Below are 19,360 nucleotides of genomic sequence, written 5' to 3'. Positions count from 1 at the left end.
GTTCCCCCAAAATCAAACCCAGTTTTTCTGTTCATGTTGCTGGGTTTTGGAGCAAAGCTTCATTCCTGAATTTAGAGCACTCGTGTTTGAAAACATTATCTTTCGTGACTAACAGCTCCGTCATGTTGGAGACCATGGAGCCGTGACGTGACTAAACACCCCTTTCCCAGACTGCAGGCTTTTCTATATTTTATAGAGGCTCATAAGTGTGGTGTTATTCACTGCCTTGAGATAACTCCTCTCTCTGAGGTACTTTGTCTGAACCAACACTCCAAAAGCAACTGTCTCTCACATTAGTTGTACTTGCCTTCAGCAGCAACACAGGGCACTCCTTTCTGAAAGGAGAAGGCAAGTATCTTTTTGAGAAACAGATTAACTGTAAGAGTTGCTTTTGATTTCTTAAACTTGGGGGGTTTAGCTGTCACAGAGGAAATGCACTGAGTAAGAAAAGCAGCCTACTCTGTACATCAGATCATGTCGAAGGGGGTTGTAGGGCTGACATCATAACACGATACGTTGTCTCTTTGAGGGCTTATCCGTTTGTATTCTGTCTTCATGTGCATTTGCACCGTGTTTTGGAGGTTGTAAAAGCAGTGTTGATTCGGGACCGCGTGCTTTCCACGTTTCCCTGCTCCCATGCTGAGGATACAGAAGGTGGAATGAACCCACCAGTTCCTTCCCACGACTTTGACGGGCAGCCCCGCTGTACCTCTGCTTTTAGGCGGCAGTTTTCTTTAACTGGAATTAGTTATTCTGTGGTGGCGCAGCTTGCCAGCAGATTTGTTCCCCCCGTGCCGACGGGAGAGCTCCAAGCAGCCTGCCGGTGAATTCAGCAGAGCAAACCCTGCCGGGCAAGGCGAGTTTGCAGGAATGGATCCCCGAGCTCGTATTGTCAAACGCTTTGACAAAATGGCAGATGAAATTCATTGTTGATAAATGTGCAGTGATGCACATGGGAGGAAAAACACACTCGGTGATGGTCTCTGAACTAGCTATTAACTCCAAGATCTCTTTCCTGAGTGGTTTTATAGAACTATCCATTATATTGTCAATTCAGCAGCAAGGCAAAACAAACCAAAAACCCAGCTGGAATGGGAGGAATTACTGGAAGGACTGGAGAATACAGCAGAAAACATTGCTGTGTGGCTGTATAAATCTGTTCTGCACCCACATTTTAAACACTTTATCCAGGTTTGACACCTCCCATTTCAAAAAGTGATGGTACAACTGGGAAAAACACAGGCTTTCAGTGCTGAGAGAGGGTGTGTGAGAGTGGATAAATGGACTCGTCCTTCTTATGACAGCTAAGAGATAGCTGAGGTGGGCTGTGATTGAGATGTATGACGTGATGAGCGGCTTGGAGAAGGGGCATGGGAATTTAGTGTGAGAACAAGCCACCTTCGGATAAGATGGTCACGTATAAGATTTAGGACATCTAAAAGAAGGAATTTCTTCACACAGCAGTTCAACTGAGCTGTGAAACTCCACCATTTATTGCTGTGGATGTCAAATGTTAATATTGTGTCAGAGCAGGCAGGTAAATTCTCAGAGCAATTAGGTACGGTAATGGAAGACTGGTCTGGCAAAGGCCACTGACCATGTGTGTGTCACCTCTGAGCCGCGGGTGAACCAGGAGATATAACAGGGAAGTGTCGCTCACTAGATGGTTGTCTTGCACTCGCACTCTGCCCTTGGCATCAAGAGACAGGATCCTGGATCTTTGAATGATCTTCGAATCACCCCATACAACTTTTCTTAGGCTTTTGTCTCTGTTAAGCCTAAATCCTCCCTAAACTCCTGTGCGGTGTGGGCGCAGGTTCCCAGCAGGCATTCCTAGCAAGAAGAGGTCTCAGTAATGTCATTTATCCAGATTTAAGGAGACTACATAGCCTGATATCTGTCAGATATCCTAGGAGCTCAGTACAGAAGCTTATTCTCCAAATGTGCCTCCTTTTTAAAGATTGCAAACGCAGGGGACTTGGGAGCTTAGTGTAATTCAAAGTTTCAAGAAGATATGAATGGTTCCAAGACAGAAATATTTGAAAAGACTGTTCCTTTGGATGTGAGCTGGTTTGCTGCTTCACCTGTCCGTGCTGTGAGCTCTCAGGTGTTACTGGTGGAGCATTAGTTTTTCAAGTTGAAATGTAGTATCTCATCTTCCATTAATAAATTTTCTTAGGAGAAGGAGTGATGGTATTTAACTGTCAGGAGGCACACAGAAATGGTTGTGGAAGCTGAAGATTCTGCATATTTGCCACAAAAGACTCTGCAAGGGCAACTGAGGTCTCAGATCCCTGTAGAGGTGCAGTCAGATTCAAAGGATCTTTCCCTGAAGGCCTGAACCTTTTCAGAGAACAAACCCAAACCAACGGCCAGAGCACTCTGCTTGTGAAGGTTCTTCTGGGAAACACAGCTGTCCTGGCTTTGCACTGAAATTTCCAGAAGGAAACAAACCAGACACATCACCTAGTTTGAACTGAAATTGGTGCCTGACTCTCAGCTTCCAACTTTTTACTCCTAAAGCCACAGAAAAGAGCATTTATGAACCCGAAGACCTCTGTTCTCAAAGTTTAGCTCACTTTGTGGCTGTCTCGGAGCACCCTGAGAACTACCCTTGGCCTGGTGGATCCAGATCTTGCTGTCTTCCTGTTTAGGAGACATCTGCATTTGATCCAGATGGAACCTGGTCCATGCAGTGGGGCCGGGGGATGCGAGAGGTCCCTGTAACATGGCACGTTGTCATGGCCCATGCTCTTCATGTGAGAGAACAGTCAAGTATAGAAAGAGAAGAACCCATCTCAAAATACAGCTTTGCAAATCAAAAGCCTTGAGACATCTGTTTAAATCTTGATTAAATCACAAGCTAATATAGATATCCTAGACAGAAATCAGATTTTCCGTCTGCTGAGTTGCTTAATTTATTCTTAAAACAATGTCACTCCAAAAAGGCAGAAGGACATTGGTTTTAAAAGTTACCTTGTATGCTAAGAAATAACTGAAGAGAATAATTCCTACAAAAAACAAGCCTTGAAAATAAACTCGTTAGCGAAAGTCAATAGCCAAGTAGAGGTAAAAGGGTTCTTAGCTTGTAAACCACTACAGGGAGGTTCCCGCATGCCTGGGCAGGGACATTTTGCAGAGACGGGGAGTTGTTTTATTCTTAACGGAGAACTTTGGTGACACCGATGGGAAGAAAAGATGACAGTGGGCCCAGTGCACGAGGGGCTAATAACAGCACAAAGATTATGATGAGTGCTTCCAGGATGTTTTCCTTCACACCTCATTTCAGATAGATCTCTAAAAGTTCAATGGGCCAGTCAGTCTGAGTACTAAGAGAAAAGCCAAAGCTTCAGCAAAGCAATCTGAGGTTTAAAAACTGGAGTCTACATAGTTCTGTGTCTTTTGGGACTGGTTCAGATACGTGGTGTGCCATGTAAACACTTAATTCAGAGCTCTTACAACATGATTTTTTGGCCTTGTGTGTCACATGGGTAAATACAGCCTTTCATATCTAATGTATTTCATATAATTCCTGGAGACTTTCAGAGTGTAAGGGAAAAATGTATATAATTTGGCTGACAAAGTCATGAAAGACATGAAAAATGATGGAGGTTCTAAGAGGGAGACGGCTGAGTGTGTGATAAGTGGTTTTTTACTGCAAAAGGATGTCACCTTAACTCATTTAGACTTCTGATTGTTGCAGTTCATTATTTAAGGAAAGGGGGAAAAAATCCCACATGCGTAATGCTTTAGGGAATTTTTCATAATTTGCAATTGATCCAGACACAAATGCCATACTCCAAAAGGGCTGAGTGTACTTGAAGCCAAGATTTTAATCTGATCATGGGATTAGCCAAAAAAATTAAGGTTGCAATTTATGTTTCAGTCTCTGTATAGTTCATTAAAATGAATCAAAGGAAGAAGAGCCGAGGGGGCCGTGGGAGCCACCAAGGACTTGCTCAGTCAGGTCACTACTTCAGCGCTTATTCAGAATTGTGCAGTAAAAGAGACCTTGATAGTTGGAAACTCTGGGCGATAAGAAAGAGAAATTGTGGCCCAAATCCTTCCTATGTGCTTTTCTGATTTATTGACGACTTTGAGAAGGGCAACATAAGCTGAATCCTGAAGCAGCATTTTTTTCACCATTTTTCTTCTTGAAGAGGCAGGGGAAAGGGAGAGCAGAGGGAAGCCAAGTGGGATGCAGTCCCTCCCTTCCCACCTGAAGAGCAGGGAGCTCGCTGTGGGACCGGAGGCCAGAGAAGTCCTTTCAGACATCGACTGCAAGAGAGGCAGGTGGTTATGCTAAACCGATAGGCGAGTAAGCAAGATTCTTACACAGCTCCATCCCTCTGCATATTGTGATACCCACCTACCTTCTGAGCATCAGCAGTTGTGCTTTGGCTGAATCAGTCTGTGAAGCAAAAAACTGCAGCAGACTTGGTGCCGGAAGGGGCCAGGAGCACTCGCACAGTCTGTCGCAGTATCGCAGGGCTGAGGGCAACAGCGAGATCTGCAGGAGCGTGGTGTCCTGCAGCCATAGACAAATGGGTATTTTACTACAGATGTAACAAAGCTGCTACTGGCATGTGCAAAGGGATTCAAAATTTATCCTTTCTAGGCTGTGACGTTGCAGCAGTACGTAGCCAGAAAGTGAATTTTTCTTCTGCTTTGTCTGGTTTCACTGCCTTAAATCAGTCTCCAGTGTCCAGCTCCTGGAGTTGGTACCTGGCCCATCTGATGGTTTCCTGAGACATCGGAACAGCTAAATGCCTGAACTCTGCCATGCCTTTCGCAGCACTTTATCACATGGAACTGGCTCTTCTGCCTCTCCGTTCAAGGTGGAACTGCCAGCGTCTCTACTTCCGCGGGCAAACATGAAGGGACCGTGGGGTTTGTAATGCAGGAGTGGAGGAAACCATTCTCAAAATCCTTCTTCCCTTGGTGTGCTAAAACTGAGAACCTGCCAAAGGTGCTCAATCAAGTAAGAAAAGAGGGGGAATTTGTCCAGACTGGGAGAAGATAAAGATCTGTGTTCAAAAAGGAGTTGAAGCCTATGAGAATACAGAGAAGTTTCTGATAGCTTCCCAAAGGCACATATGAAAAGTCAGCACACAGTTCCCATGGGAATTAGGCACTCAGTCTAAGAACTTATGAAAATCCTTGGAGATATATGTTAATAAGTTGCATGTTTAGGCACCTAAATACATGTGGCCTTTCCAGGCTGAAAGACCTTGGTCTGGAGGCAGACCTGGGAGAAGGGGCTTGTGTGAATGTGGAAGGCAGACCTGTTCACACTGCCTAGAAGAGGTAGTTGGAGTGATGCCCCAGTTCACAGCCTGGCCACGCTCTTCTGTAAAGTGTTTTGATGCTAAAAGAGGCTGCTGCCAAAAAGCAGTAACAGTAAATGGAGTGCTCGGCAAAATATTTGTCCTCCTTTTGTTCCTGATCGTGGGAAGAATGCAGTGAAGGCAGGAGAGGTTCAAGGTTTGGTGAGCTGGAGCAGGAGCTCTCCTCTAATGGTAAATGTGGTCTGGTAAGGGCGTGAGTGGGAAATGTGTGTACTGGAGATGAGAGTCCCATGAAAATCTGTCTTTGGCTGGTTAGATAAATCCTGTGAGCTTAGATAAAGGTGGTCACCAGGGCTGTGCAGAGCCAGCTCTGCTCCGCTGTGCTAGAGGAGTCTTGGTGTGGGGAGAGGCCCAGTGTGCGCCTGCTCTTCCTTTCCACCGTTGCCCCATTTCTGGCTGTGACCGCGCTGGCTGACGGTCTGGAGCGGTCCTTTGTACAGAGCAGCCTGCATGCAGTTTCTGTAAGCAGACAAGCTGCCCTGAAAAAATCTGGATCGTTGTAAATCTCTTCCCAGTAGCTATCTTAGGACTTATTTTTAGTACAATTTAGTGTAGTTACCCTTCAGACAATAGGATGATGACTTGCTGTGGCTAAAACATGTATTGGAAAAAACTGTTTTATCCAAATCAGTTGGATGCAGTCCTAAAAGAGAAAGCATTCATTGTTAAACCATGTACTCAAACCATTCGTAATTCAGGAAAAGTCTAAATGCCAATGTCCTTCCCCCGTTCTCAGTTTGAAGCCAGACTTCCAAACCACGTGTCCTGGGGCCAGCCTGCCCTGCCCCTGCCCAGCCCGGCTGCTCGTCGCACCCTCGCCGGCTGTTGGGCAGAGCAGCCACCGCTCAGCCCAGAGCCAGGGCACCGAGTCTGCCCAGCACCACCGTTCTGCTCCCTTCCTTGCTGCCAGCTAGGAGCGCTCCGTGAGTACGGTACTCCTAAGGTACCGCTTGGCTGAGATGTCCAAACCTAGGTAGGGTGTGTAAAACAGGAGTGGAGGACTAGAAGGGGAGAGGGATTGAAAACTGATTTAAAGTATTCATTTAAATTTGGCTTGTAATTATAAATCTTTATTTTTTTACTTCATCTTCACTGCTTAGCTGCACTGCTTTTTTATTGTCTCGCAACTATATGGCTACATTGCTGAAGGGCCTGTAGCTATTTTGTTTTATGTCCCTTTCAAGATGTAATTCAGACTGATTTGTGAGTCTCCCCACCCTATCCCTATCTCCTAGCCTCTGAGTGTGATTTCTTTGCAGATTGTACCTTTTCCCCATTCTTTGTGTGTTCTCCATTTATTTATGATATGTTTTTTGGAGTGATTATTCACCTAGACTTGGAGCACACCAAGGGTTTTTTTCTCATGCCTGTGACAAAAGCCCTTGGGAATTTCACCATCCTGAAGTCAAGAACTTCCAGGCCATCAAACACCCACAGACCCTGAACACATCGGCCCAGATGGCTTCTAGATTCTTTAATATATCAAAGATTGTCCTGACAGGCTTGGTTTTGTTTATCTTTCCATTTAATTTAAACACAATCAACTTCTTGTTACTCAATGCCAATTCATTGCTCACAGTCAAATCTTCTGTCGTGCCCTCATTACTTACAAAACCAAGTCTAGAATAGCAAAAGCTCTTGTTGGTTCGGTGGCTCGGTGTGTTGGGCTTCCTGTATCTCACGTTAATAAAGGCCTTCAGAAGTGCACAGAGAATCTATCTCCCACCTGCGTGAAAAGTAAATGTAGCTAAATCCTCCTTCTGCCTTTGAAGGCTGTGCTGTTAGTGTTTTGTTAATATAATTTAATCATGCATAGAAAATTCTTATCTTGGCTTTACCAGTGTTTCATGTTACACCCTCTATCAGATACTTTTGCCCCTATTGACAGCCCAAGTTCCCTGTCCCCACACTAAATGTTAGTTCTTCCCGTAATTCTTTCTTTACCGAGCTTTCAAGATGTACAAATGGCTTTCTATCAAATCGTCAGGCAAGGTCATTCTTCTGGATCTATTCAGCTGACCCCTATAAACCATCCTTACTGCTTTAAATCCCGATGGTCAGTGATGGGTTTACAAACTCCTACTCCCCAGGCCTCTCCCTGGTCCCCCCTGAAGCAGAGGGCAGCAGACGGTGTCCCTTTGGTCACTGTGAACGTGTCCTGATGGACACTCCTGGAAACATTGCTTTGCTCTTCCAGACAGCGGTCTCCACTTCCATGGGCACAGGTCAGGTCAGAGCTCTCCAGACCGGGCACGTAGCATTCTCCACTTGGATCACATCCCCCCGTCTCTTCATGTGTTAGTCTTGAGAGAAGGTTTGGTGACTAAACATTAGCAATGTAGTGACTGCGGCGGGTGTCCGTGAGTCAGTGCTAGCTTATTCCTTTGTCATGGAGCGGGCGTTGAATCAAAACATATTTGGTGAAAATAGAAATGGTAGGACAGCTATATCATAGCCATGGTTTATAATTGAAGGTTAAGATATGTTTCTTACTCATCCTTCTTCCCCGCAGTGCACAATTTTGGAAGGCAAACTTGAAAGGGAGAGCACTGCAAAGCGGAACGGCTACGTGTGAAGCGCCGTCACTGGGAGGGCTGGTGCATCCCAGGGCACGTGAGGAGGAGGAGGAGGTGGCGGCAGCAAAGGAGGGCATGAGGTTGGTGGGACTTGTTGGACTGAGAATGGTTGTGTTGCTTTGCCTTGTTCCTCTGGACAAAGCAATTTCATGGGGAGATCTTTGTGTTGATCATTACCTAAGCAGACAGATGACTCTCTCACAAAGAGTTTTCTGTGCAAAAGAAATGCTATACAAAGAGGAAAAAATACAGTCTCTCTCTTTTCCTTTTCACTTCTTTTTTCTCTTCACTTGCCCTCAAATGAAGAAAACCCACAATTCTCATGGGGAGAGAGAAGAAAAGTAAGGGCCTAGATTTGCAAAGTGGTGGGAAGTTTATCAAGGAGCCTGGAACTGAGGAAAGATCATTTAATTCTAATGCAAGAAATGCCAAGGAATTCAGTGAAGTGGTACATGGTTGGAAATATTTGCTCTATAGCTATGCAACTTGTGGAAGACTAACTTAGATCTGGCAGTTGAAATCATTGGCACACTTGAGGCTGCCAAGAAAAAGTAGAAGCAGCGACTAAGCAGTGAGCTGCTGAGCTGTGGAGCTCATTTTCTGCAGCAGTGTAAGCTGCAAGACGCGTACCACTGCGATCCAGGGTGGAAACACTGGTTTTCAAAAGCGCTCAGCATCAGGCTCCAGTGATCATTAATTACAGTGACTGCACAAGTTAATAATACTAATCATTATATTAATAATACTACTAACCGCTTGCATTACAGCAGTAGTCAGAGATAATATCCTGACTGGAGTATAAGCGATTGCCCCAGCAGCCATGTCTGCTCAGAGCAGCGCCGTAAGGCTGTCCCGGCTCCTCCTCCGCGCTCTGCCGCTATTCCACGCGCTCTGCCTTCTGCATCGCTGTTCTCATGGTGTTTACCCCCTACTCCACCGTGGTGCACAGATGCTTCACTGTCCTGCTCCTTCATTTATAAGTACATTTTCCTGCTTCCCTGTCTAAATTATTACCTGTCTGGAAGCCGCAGTTCTTCCGTCTCAGCTTGTGCCCTTTTCCGCACCCAGGCCCACCTCGACTCCAGAGACCCACGCCTGCGGCAGGGAGAGCAAGTCCTTCATCCCTGCGCAGAGGACGACTGCCGCAGCGTCTAGTGCTTTCTTTGGGGAGGAAGGAGCTCTCTCAGGTATGACCTGGTTTTCTCAAGCAGTGACCAGTTTTATTCGGTTTACTCCCAAGTCTGATGTATAGAATTCTTTAGAAGTTTAGCTGTGGGCTAACCATTTGATCCCTGCCAAAAAGAGAAAGGAAAAACTGGTTGCAGTCACTCTTCTCGCTTGATCTTGGTAATCCTGACTGAGGTTAATTTGTCAGCAATACAATTAGGAGAAATGCAGTGCTCCTGATCTGCATGAATGGAGCAAGAGAAAATACACAGCGTTCTGATTTAAATTAATATTGATCCCACTAATAGGAATCAGAGGACCAAAATAAATTACATAAATGGAGTTAATCAAGACGAAAAATTTCCAAAGAGTAACCTTGTTTTAATGGAGCTGATTTTGCTGATGTCAAGTAAAGACACAGAGAGGGATAACAGACCATTTGTTGGGAAAGACGCTGGGCACTGCTCCTCCTGCTCTGACTGCCCAGGACTGCTCAGGTAGGAAATTATTTCTGAGGACCCAATATATGTCTTTAAAAAATGTATTTTTTTCCTATTTTACCCAACTCTCTGTGCAAATACCCAAAAGCCTGAGGCTGCCAACACGTTTGCTGTGTCTGACTGATAGCCCTACCTCCCTTTGTTTGGGGAGCCTCCCCAGCTTGCAGGTGTGAGTAACCTTTGCTGGCAGGGAGCTCCGGTGATGCCGCAGGCAGCACCTCTGAGTTCTGCGCTCCTGCGGAAGAGCAGAGCAAACAGGCAGGGACCAACGGGAGCCAGCAGCAAGGGAATCGGTTCAAAGCTTCCTGGCAACAGACAGAAAGAGCAGATAATGTTTTAAAACGCTTCTGCTCCTACACTCAGCCCTTGCTGCATGTGATGTTGCTAAACAGACGTTGTTTAACCCCTACCTCTAGCTGCTGAGTGCTGAACTTCGCTCCCCTGGGGAGGGAGGGGGGAAGGAAGGAAACGATTGCAGGAGGAGCACGTGTTGGGGACGTTGGTCTGGTGGCTGGTACAGGGTCCCCTCCCAAGGATCTCAGAGCACACGTTTTGCTGCGCTGTGTTCTGCAGGTAGCAGAGAACAGCAGTGGCGCGCGTAGGATTTGTGCCGTACAGCTAGCGAGCATCTTGCTTTCTGCGGGCAGCCTCATGCGGAAGCAGGGCACTGCCCCGCTGTCCGGGCAGGCAGGGCAGGGCAGAGACACAGAGCCGGTTATTTCTGTTAGCCAGGTGGTACCTGCTGTGCTCTGGGAGGAGTTCAGGAGACTTCCCTCGCTGAGGAATCAATCTGCAGAGTGGAAGCGGGACTCAGGCAAACCGTGTCTGCTGTGGGGAAATCTGTGATGGTAGAAACCTCATGTTCACCTCTGAGTCCTAACATAGCCAGGCACCAGAAGTACTTGAGATACTGTTTCTCATGGCGTTCAGAGTAGGTCTTCTATGCCTGGGTTTCAACATAGCAATGGTGGCCAATGGGCTGCTTATTTCAACCTGCTTGAGACGTGGTTGGAGACTGCCCGTCGCTTCTCCAGTGCAGCAGATCAAGAATTTGTTTCCACTCCTTATGCAGCTCCACTGTCTGAAGCTCAGATGTCCACCTGAGTGCGTTCAGAGAGATCTCTAGCGTATATTGCTGGGGTTTCCCCCAGACCAAATCAGGAATATGGCATCTCCAGTTCCACCAGTTTGATCCACGCCCTCCCCTACTGAAGCGTTACGTCACCTTCTCTGACCACTGCTACCCCCAACAGCAACTGTGGTGAAAACATTTCAGGCAGAGAGTGAAAAAAAGACTTTAAACAAAGTTTGACATTCACTGAAGCTGCTTCTGGAGACTTTGAAACAGTTCAGGGAATTTGGACGTGTCATTCTCATTCTTTCTAGTTCCATTTTTATTATATAGACTTTATTTAAATGTTTCAGATGGCATCAAACATTGCTATTAATGGATGTGGAGCTGTACTGGATTGTTTGTTAAATGTATTACAGACTGCTGCTTGTTCTTGAAATCTAACATTTTTTCATGACATTTTTCTGACATTATATCTTTAGTCATTCAAACTTCGTGTCACATTAATACTTTCTTGCATATTTAATACATTTCAGTTTTGTCATTGCAGCAGTTGCCAAATTCTTCAGACAAAACCTTAAAAAAATCTAGGAAGCGTAAATCTTCATTAAAAAGTAGTAAGAAGATTATTCCAGATATTTTTCCCGTGGTAATGATTTCTGCATGTTTGGTAGAGAGCTTGTGTGCTGTTGTGCTCTAGGACGCTGTGCACACAAATTCAAGGGACATAAAAGTAAGCCTGAGATAGTGGGTCTATAAAATAATATGGCTTCATAATAACTGAAAAGCTACATTATCCCAAATACTCAGAAACAAATCTTTCCTATCCATTAACTGTATTGTTACTAGCAGAACATTTGCTATCAAAAAGGAATAAAACCAGTCAATATGGACATCTTAAAAATATTAGCTGGAGGAATGCCAGGAAGAGCAAAGTGTGCACATATGCAGTGTGCAGATGTTCTCCACTGCATTATGTGGCCAGCAGAGGCGTGCAAAGACAGTTCTGTTTATCGTTGTATCAAGTCAGTCATTTGCATTTAACACACACAAGATCTTCCATCATCCCTCTATTCCTTCTTCATTTTCATAGAAAATCCTTCCAACGGTAAAATAATTTCTTCCAGCTTTGAAGTAATGTATGCCCAAAATCATCTTCTGACTGCTTGAGAGAAATGCAAAATGCCACCATGTAATAAAAAAATAAAGTGTTCAGCAGAAGAAAGCTGCTTTGCCTACCTTGAGGGTGCTCTTTGCCTATGATGTGTGCTAGGAAACCATCTCTCAATCAGCTCTCTTCCACTGCAAAGGCCCTGGCGCTGCTGTACCTCCGTCTTCTTTCAGTGCACAGATAATGGATCTCTGGGGAACCGCAGTAGGGTACTCACCCCCAGTTACTGAGCTCAGTCGAGGGGTAAATATATAGTATTTAACGGTTTGTGCTTTACAGAGGGGAGGAGGAGAAGGAGGACAGTCAGATTTGCTAAGCAAATGATGTCTTCTGAATGTTAAGTTCTGTGAACTCATTTGGGCTGTCATTAGAGCTCAGGCACTTGAGAAACTCAGGCGATGAAAGCAGAGGAGTGGAGATCTGCTAATTCCCCTTCCCAGCAAAGTCAAAAGCTACCAACTGGAAAAAAAAGTCGACCAGGGTAATTTTTTAGAACTTAAAGAAGAAAAAAGAAGAAAAGGAAGGAGACGTGTCTCAAGTGTTTCTTGGCTTTGCAATTGTGGAAAAGTCTTTCTGTTCCAGCATTTGGCTGTTGTCCCTCCAGATGAGGCCATCACATTGATCCTGGTTCAGAAGATCTCGTTGCAGGAGAGGAAGGAGTGTAGAAACTGCTGAGTGAAAGGGAACAGGAGCACATTTAGGCTTTGATTTAAAACCAGTGGACCTCTTCACTACTTGCAGCTTGTGCCAGCCTTTTCTGCCAGTATAAAGGAAGGACAAAATATATTTCTCCTTTGACACGCAACCTCTTCTGATGCAGCAGCAGAAGGTGCAGGTGAGTGAGAATCCGGGTCATCAGGAAAACACACAAAGCCCTTGAAATTCTGGCTGTGTCTTATGTCCCCCTTGTACCAGACCAGCTCAGAAAGCCTCAATTACCACACCACCGTGAAATCTGGAGCCTCTGTCTTTGAGCGGGGACCTGCGACAGAGCTTCGCCTCCAGTCCTGCCGGCGCCAGGTGGCTGCAGCAGGACTGGCACCCCCATTCCCTGAGCTTTGGGCCCCGTTTGCTGCCAGACCAGCTCCTTCCCATCAGTTCTTGATTTATGGAAGACAGTGGAATAGCTTGGCTGGAAGGATGATGTATGAACGTGGGGAGTATTGAACACACTGCGTGAAAAAATAATCAGTTTCCAAAACTGGTAAATTGACTTAACTGAAAGCCGTGCCTCCTAGAACCCCCAGAATATGGAATATTGTAATGAATTGCAATTAATTCTTAATGGTAGGCAGTTAATTAATTGATTGCCATTTGTACTGAAGCGCAGAACGATGATCCACAACAGCAGAGGCTGGTTAGCTTGGTGGCTGCTCTCCAGCTGCATGCGTTACCATCGCAAGGCGTGCGATGTACAACAGGCGGGATCGCCGCGTGCCAGGTACCCGGCAAAGGGTGTGGGGCAGATCTCAGACAGTTGGAGAAAACTTCCCTCAGCCCACCTCCACCTTCCTCTTTACGCAGAAAAGGCAAATTAACCCAAATTCAATATGACAAGTATTTAAAATGCTAATGCCTAGTCATTTGGCAATATGAGGGAGGAAGGAATGGTAGAAGCAGAAATTTCTCCAGGCCTGACATGTTCATGGATATGGACGTGGCTGCTCTAAATTCTCACACCAAAGATCTCATAGAAAACTTGACTGCAGAAAGGTGAGAAAAAAATTAATATTCAAAGCCAAGGCATTCAAAGGGCTGCAAACCCTTTCCTTAACCCATACGTAGGGAAGAATGATACCCAGTGACCTGACTGCTCACAGCTAAAATGTCCTTAATTTCCTTTGTACTCCTCTCTCTTTTTTGAATTATTTCCTTGAGCAGAGAATTTTTGCTGAAGTGAAGATTAGGCTGCTTTTAATTGTCTCCCTGTATTGTGCTTTCAGACGGCTGCCTGGCACGTGCCTGCGCTTTGTTTACAGGAGCATGTCCAGGGGACGCCGCACCGCTGACGCTAATTAACACCCCGAATGTCACTTTCTTCCTGCTTCACGTCACTCATTATGTGATGCTGCTAATGGGAAAACCAGAATTCAGGGGAGAACTTCATGCCTGAATTTTGAGCTGTAGCAAAGATGAGGTGCCTGCAGTCTGAGACAGAATTTTTCAGATATCTGCATTTTGCTTGACTGAGTGCGAGGGACCAGCCTGAGCCGCCTGGAGCACCCGCGGCTCTGGTTAAAGGAACCCCCGGTCTGCACTCTCTTACTTGTAAGCGTGTGTTTGTTGACCATTGTGCGTTTGTGGGGATGCTGTGGCTGCGGGGCCAAACCTGGAGGCAAAGGGTTTAAGCAGGAAAGTGTGAGGTTAGCACAAAGCCACAGGAAGATTTTGCAAAAAAGCAAGTGTGGACTAGGACCAGGGGAAGGAGGTGTGAAGGAGACCGGGATGCTGTGGGGGGGAAGTGGGAAGGCAGGGATGGAGGAGCTGGGAGGAACCGGAGCGTGGTCGCTGTCGGGAGACGGCGATCGGGTGTCTGGTTGGGGGCTGAGGGCTTGGAGAGGTACGGACAGGCCTGGGGGACACTGGAGGGGATGGAGAAAGTATAATGGGTGAAATGCCATCATTCTATGAAAATCTTTATAGAAGTATTTGCACCTCTTTTGTATGAATCTGGGTGAAAGTCTATATCAGCTATAAATATATTCATCCTGGGGCCAATAATAGCGTTTTATGGAAAATAAGCTAGCACTTGTACTATGTCTTCTTCATGTTTCTGAAGGGCAAGTATTCTTTGGTAAATTTTCCTAACAGTTTTTAGACCTGAAATACAATCGCTCAGTGATTTGTATTAAACCTATTGCTAATATTCAGAATCAATTAATGAGAACGGTGTTAACTCACTGAACTTTAGAAAAGTGAAAAGGGAGCACAGAAAGAAATCTGCCTTGCTGTCCTTTTCACCGAGTTTCTGTCTCTCACATCGTGATGCCGAAAGGCCAAAGCAGCACTGGGGAAATACACTGTTGAAAGAGGAAGTCGTTCTTCCCTCCTTAATTAAAGAAAATGAACAATTTAAACTCACAGTTGATGGTTAGAGAACCAAAGCCAGACTCATGAACTTTCCAAACGTACTTAAGTTCCCCCAAGTCTGCGTCAGGGAACTGGCAAGGGCTTTGTCTGTAATTGCTCAGCTGAATTACTTGGTCTGTTTTTCTTTCCTCTTTCATGTCTGACTGGCGAACAGCCTCCAGCAGAAGGACCTGCTTTGGTTTGTGGGCAGGGTCCTAGACTCAGCAATGGTTTGAGTGCCACATCCAGCCCACGTAGTCTGTGCTGGGGCTGAGGTGGCATGGGGGCCTTGCTGGCAGTGTCAGTGTGACCCTCCAGGGTCCGTCCCCATGTAGAAAACACTCATCTCGTGGCTACGGTGTAAGCGTACTCGCTGCATTTTTCTCCCTACCTCACACAGAGAGGGTGGAAAACCTTTGCAGTTATTAATCTTGCTCTCAGGCGGCCCCGTTGCCCAGCTGTTTCCCAGGAGGGCACCATTTGGCCATCGTCTGTGGCCAGTCCCTTGCCACACTGCCTGAGGTGGATTAGGCGTTCTGCCTGCGGTTTGCTTCTGTACTGATCAGAGGGACTGAGCTGTTTGGGGGTTTCGTCAGCAAGCATGAGTCGTGGTTTCATACGTACCTACTGCTGCCCTTTACTGATAACGTTTATGTACCAAATGTCTTGGGGAACGCTTTGCTGGCAATGCCCTCTCTTAGATGGCTGGCTCTTGTGTGGTTAGGGAAGCCAGGCTGGGCCTGGGAACTTGCTGCAGGGCCTGGCTGCCCAAATCCTCGCTCAGAAGAACCCTTGGTGTGAGAAACTTGTAGTTTGCTGCTGCTTCCTACCATTAGCTTATCTGAGATGCCAATAGTAAAATAAAAATCCATTTTTGTGTGTGACACACTCACTGTGGTTTGCAGCAAACATAGGATGGAGGTGACCAGAGGCTCCATAGTTCAGTTTTAAAATTAGGCACTCTAATGGAGGAGCACTCTGTAAGTACCTATTAACATGGAGGGCCAAAAGCAACCTTGCATGAGTATAGCAGGAAACTCGGATTTATAGTTGCCCAGCCACCTCCAAATGTGCCTCTGGCACTGTTGAAGGCAGGAGCGGGGCTGAGCAGACCTTTGGTATGTCTCGGTCAGCTTTTTAAGCTTTTTCCTGTTTCCATAACACGTGTTCTTAGCACAGCTTAAACCTGCTGTTGCACTCGGAGGCTGGCACTTCCAAAGAAACCACGTTGGCAGGCCTCGCCTGAGCCAGCTTCACCAAGCTTGACCCTTTTTGTACCAACTTGGTCCTTTGCATCAGGGTGGGCCTGTTCAGGCAAGAGCTGCCCATCACTGTCCCCCATGTCCCATGGCTGCCGTGCCACCGCCCCCTCAATGGGTACCAGAGCAAGGCCGCTGTGCTGGGTGGAATGAGGTGTGCAGGTGGAAGAGGTGTGGAGCCATGGGCACCTCCCGTGCTCACATCAGCCATGGTTTCAGGAGGGTGAGCAACCACCATGACAGCCCAGGTGAAACCCCTCGTGGTCTTCTGAGCCCCAAGTGCTGTGTTAAGGGGTACTAGAGACATTTTAGGTGTTTCTGATGGGACTATAACAGGGCATTGGAAAGCTAGGTAAAAGTGTTCCTTATATATATTTTTTATTTTACATTTATATACGTCTATATATAAAAACACCAAACGTGTATGTCAGCTGTGAAGGAGTCAGTCCCGAAGTTCATAATGAACTCTTCATTGGTGCAAGGTACATAAATGAAATCAAACTAAAAACCAGGAGCAAATATATGGACTTCTAAACTTGTCAATGTGATTGATATGCATTGCAAGTAACAGAGAGGGATGCTGTAAATCAGAATTTTACTTTTCTCCCTTCCCGGTATCATAAAAGGTAACGAGTCTCCATAGGCACGGAGGAAGGCCCCGTCTCCTCTGTGTGTTGGGCGATGCTATAAACCGCAGCAGTAGAAAGGTGGCTCTGGCAGGTTTACTGGGCAAGACCTTGGCGGAGTTGTTTACGGCGTATCTGCAGGACCAGACAGGAGACTAAGCTCAGCCCAAGCTAAACCCGAGTCGCAGTGGCGGGGCAGCCGGGCTGGGCTTTGGGCACCTGATGGTTTATCGCTGTGGTCCGGCACTGTGCTGGGTTCCCTGCGGTGAAGGCACACCTTCACTTTCCAGAGGAGGGGAACTATCAGGAGATCTAGCTTACCTCCTCCTCAAGAGCATGGTCAGAATAAATGTGTTGGTCTGAAAGTACTGTAAAGGAACGCTATCAGTGTTTCTACCAAAAATCAGTTAGATGAGACTCAATGATTTACTGTGCTTAAAATTACTGAGAACCAACAAGCTGCCTTTGTCTTCCAGTTAAAATTTACATCTGCTCTAAAACAAACAAACAAAATAAAAATGCCCCAAACCCAAGGAACTCTCTTGTACTTTTAGCTCATGTGAGCTCTCCTTTAAAAAAAAATAAAAAATCTTTTATCAAGTGCCCTGACAGGCAGTGGAGCTGGATTCAGCAGGTTCAGATTTACTGACTTGAATTCACTGTGCCAGCTTTTGTTAGAGAGCAATCCAGCCTGATAAAAGTTGTGTGGTTTTTAATAAAGTTCTCGTGCAAACGCAGTTTAGAAGACCTTTACATAAACAATAAAAATCTTCTATTTCATACATGCAAATATATTTGCATTAATCTGCAGCTAAGTTAACAAATGCTATTTTTGCCTTAAATACTGAATTTGATGAAAACAGTATTTTGTGCCAAGCTGGTTATAATGATCATGTAATTCAGAAAATATATGAGATGTTAAAACTCTGTGACATCTCCTTCCCATGCTAAAGACTGTAAGAGGGATTGATGGGACCAATAAAACCATTCCCATAGGGAAGACTGCAGAAAAACTGGGAAGCAGTACGAAATATAGCCCACCTGGCAGTTTTATGGCCCTGTCTGAATGCTGTAATCATTTTAAAGAGACGCTGATTAGTATCAGCAACAGGAGTTGAATTGGCAGTGTCAGTAGCAGCAATTTCAGCAGCAGCACTGGAGGTCCTTAAGTTCCCATTTTGTGACTCGGATGCAAATGATTCATCCAGTCAGCAGGTGCTGTTCAATCTGTACTAAATATATATACCTAACAGATGAAGGAATGCAGGATTTGCACTTAAAGAAATAATTGAATGCCTCCACTGTCACCGAAATGCAATGGTTTGAAAGGGCATTTTAGAGTGCAGACAGTGGATGGAAAAGGTACGGGCCCAGCTCTTGGTGAATGCGGCCACGCCGGTTTATCCTAACCGGGAGTCTGGCATGGAAATGGTTCCTTCCCTTTTGCCAAGAGTTTCTGCGGGTTTCCACAGCCGAACCTCTTCCTGCTAACACCCAGGCAAGCAGCAGGCTGGCTCCAGCCCGATCATCAGGATTCATCGGCGTGAGCCTGAAGGAGGCAAGGCGAGGCATTGTAATTCAGAAAAGCAGCAAACACCTTTCCACAGCCAAGGGTGGTTTTCAGTTTAGAAATTGCCTAAATGTGTTTCATGAACCTGCAAACCAGCACGGCGGTATGATGCCATCAGCAAGGAGCATCAATGATTACGCTTTGCAAGCTATCTGTGTCTTTCCATGCAGATCCTGCCGCTTGGGTTTCTGTGTTTTCGGTGTCTTCCCGGCTGTGGTGTCTGAGGCACACCAATACACACTTACGTGTCTTTCTCATGAAGGGAGGAATTGTCCACAGAACTTGCTGTGAAATGAGGTCATCAGAGAGACAAGGGCTGAGAGTGGTACTTGACGTTCAGCTGCAGATGAAAACCATGTCCCCATAAGCCAGTTTGCTTTGAAAAACATTATTTTTAAATGTGGTTTTAGATATAATAAGAAATACATTAGTATAAACCTGACCTGCTATGTTCTGCAGGCATTCCAGGTCTGGGAGGAAGGACTTTCTCCAGCAGACTGTCCCCATCTGGTGTTGCCCCTCGTGTTGCACAGAAACACCTGGCTGTCTCGCAGGCGAACTCGTTGCTGTCACGCTCATCGGGAACACCGATGCTGCCTCACCGTGCCCTCTGTGCCAGGGAGGACGAGCCCAAGTGAGGAGTCTCGGAGCTGCTCCTGGGTAGGGGGAGGAAGGGGTTATGGGCATGTTCCTGCTTTTATGAAAAGTTGCGCTCCGTGGGTTGGAGAAAGCATTGGGCACAAGGCAGCCCTAATTTCACCCTCTCCAATCTCAGACAGGTAGCTGGGATGCAAGGTTAGGTGTGAGTGTCCCCGTGCTCTCTGTGTACTCAGTCGTGCGGGCAGTGACGCTGGTTTCTGTGCGATGTGCCAGCGCTCGTTCAAGGCACAGCTTCTCTGGGGTCCTGTCTCGCTTGCGCTTTGGTCATTTTTGCCTCTTTTATGCAAATGGGAAAAAATTCTTGGAAGAGCTGCTCATGGAAACTCGTGTGTGTGCCTGTAT

The 19,360-nt window shown here is 46.1% G+C and overlaps 1 long non-coding RNA gene across 1 annotated transcript; it reads left to right on the top strand.

Annotated features, from left to right (window-relative positions):
• The first annotated feature begins 8,773 nt into the window (after window positions 1-8,773).
• On the top strand, window positions 8,774-18,999 carry LOC129213294 (uncharacterized). The gene is made up of 6 exons (XR_008579410.1): window positions 8,774-8,904; window positions 8,993-9,111; window positions 9,400-9,588; window positions 12,439-12,669; window positions 13,778-14,102; window positions 18,818-18,999. It is a non-coding gene; the product is annotated as an uncharacterized LOC129213294 (long non-coding RNA).
• The last annotated feature ends 361 nt before the right edge of the window (window positions 19,000-19,360 follow it).

The sequence above is a fragment of the Grus americana genome, chromosome 15 (genome assembly GCF_028858705.1).
Source record: "Grus americana isolate bGruAme1 chromosome 15, bGruAme1.mat, whole genome shotgun sequence".
NCBI classification, from domain to species: Eukaryota; Metazoa; Chordata; class Aves; order Gruiformes; family Gruidae; genus Grus; species Grus americana.
Note: the sequence above shows the minus strand (reverse complement) of the source record. Positions and strands in the feature narration are given on the sequence as shown.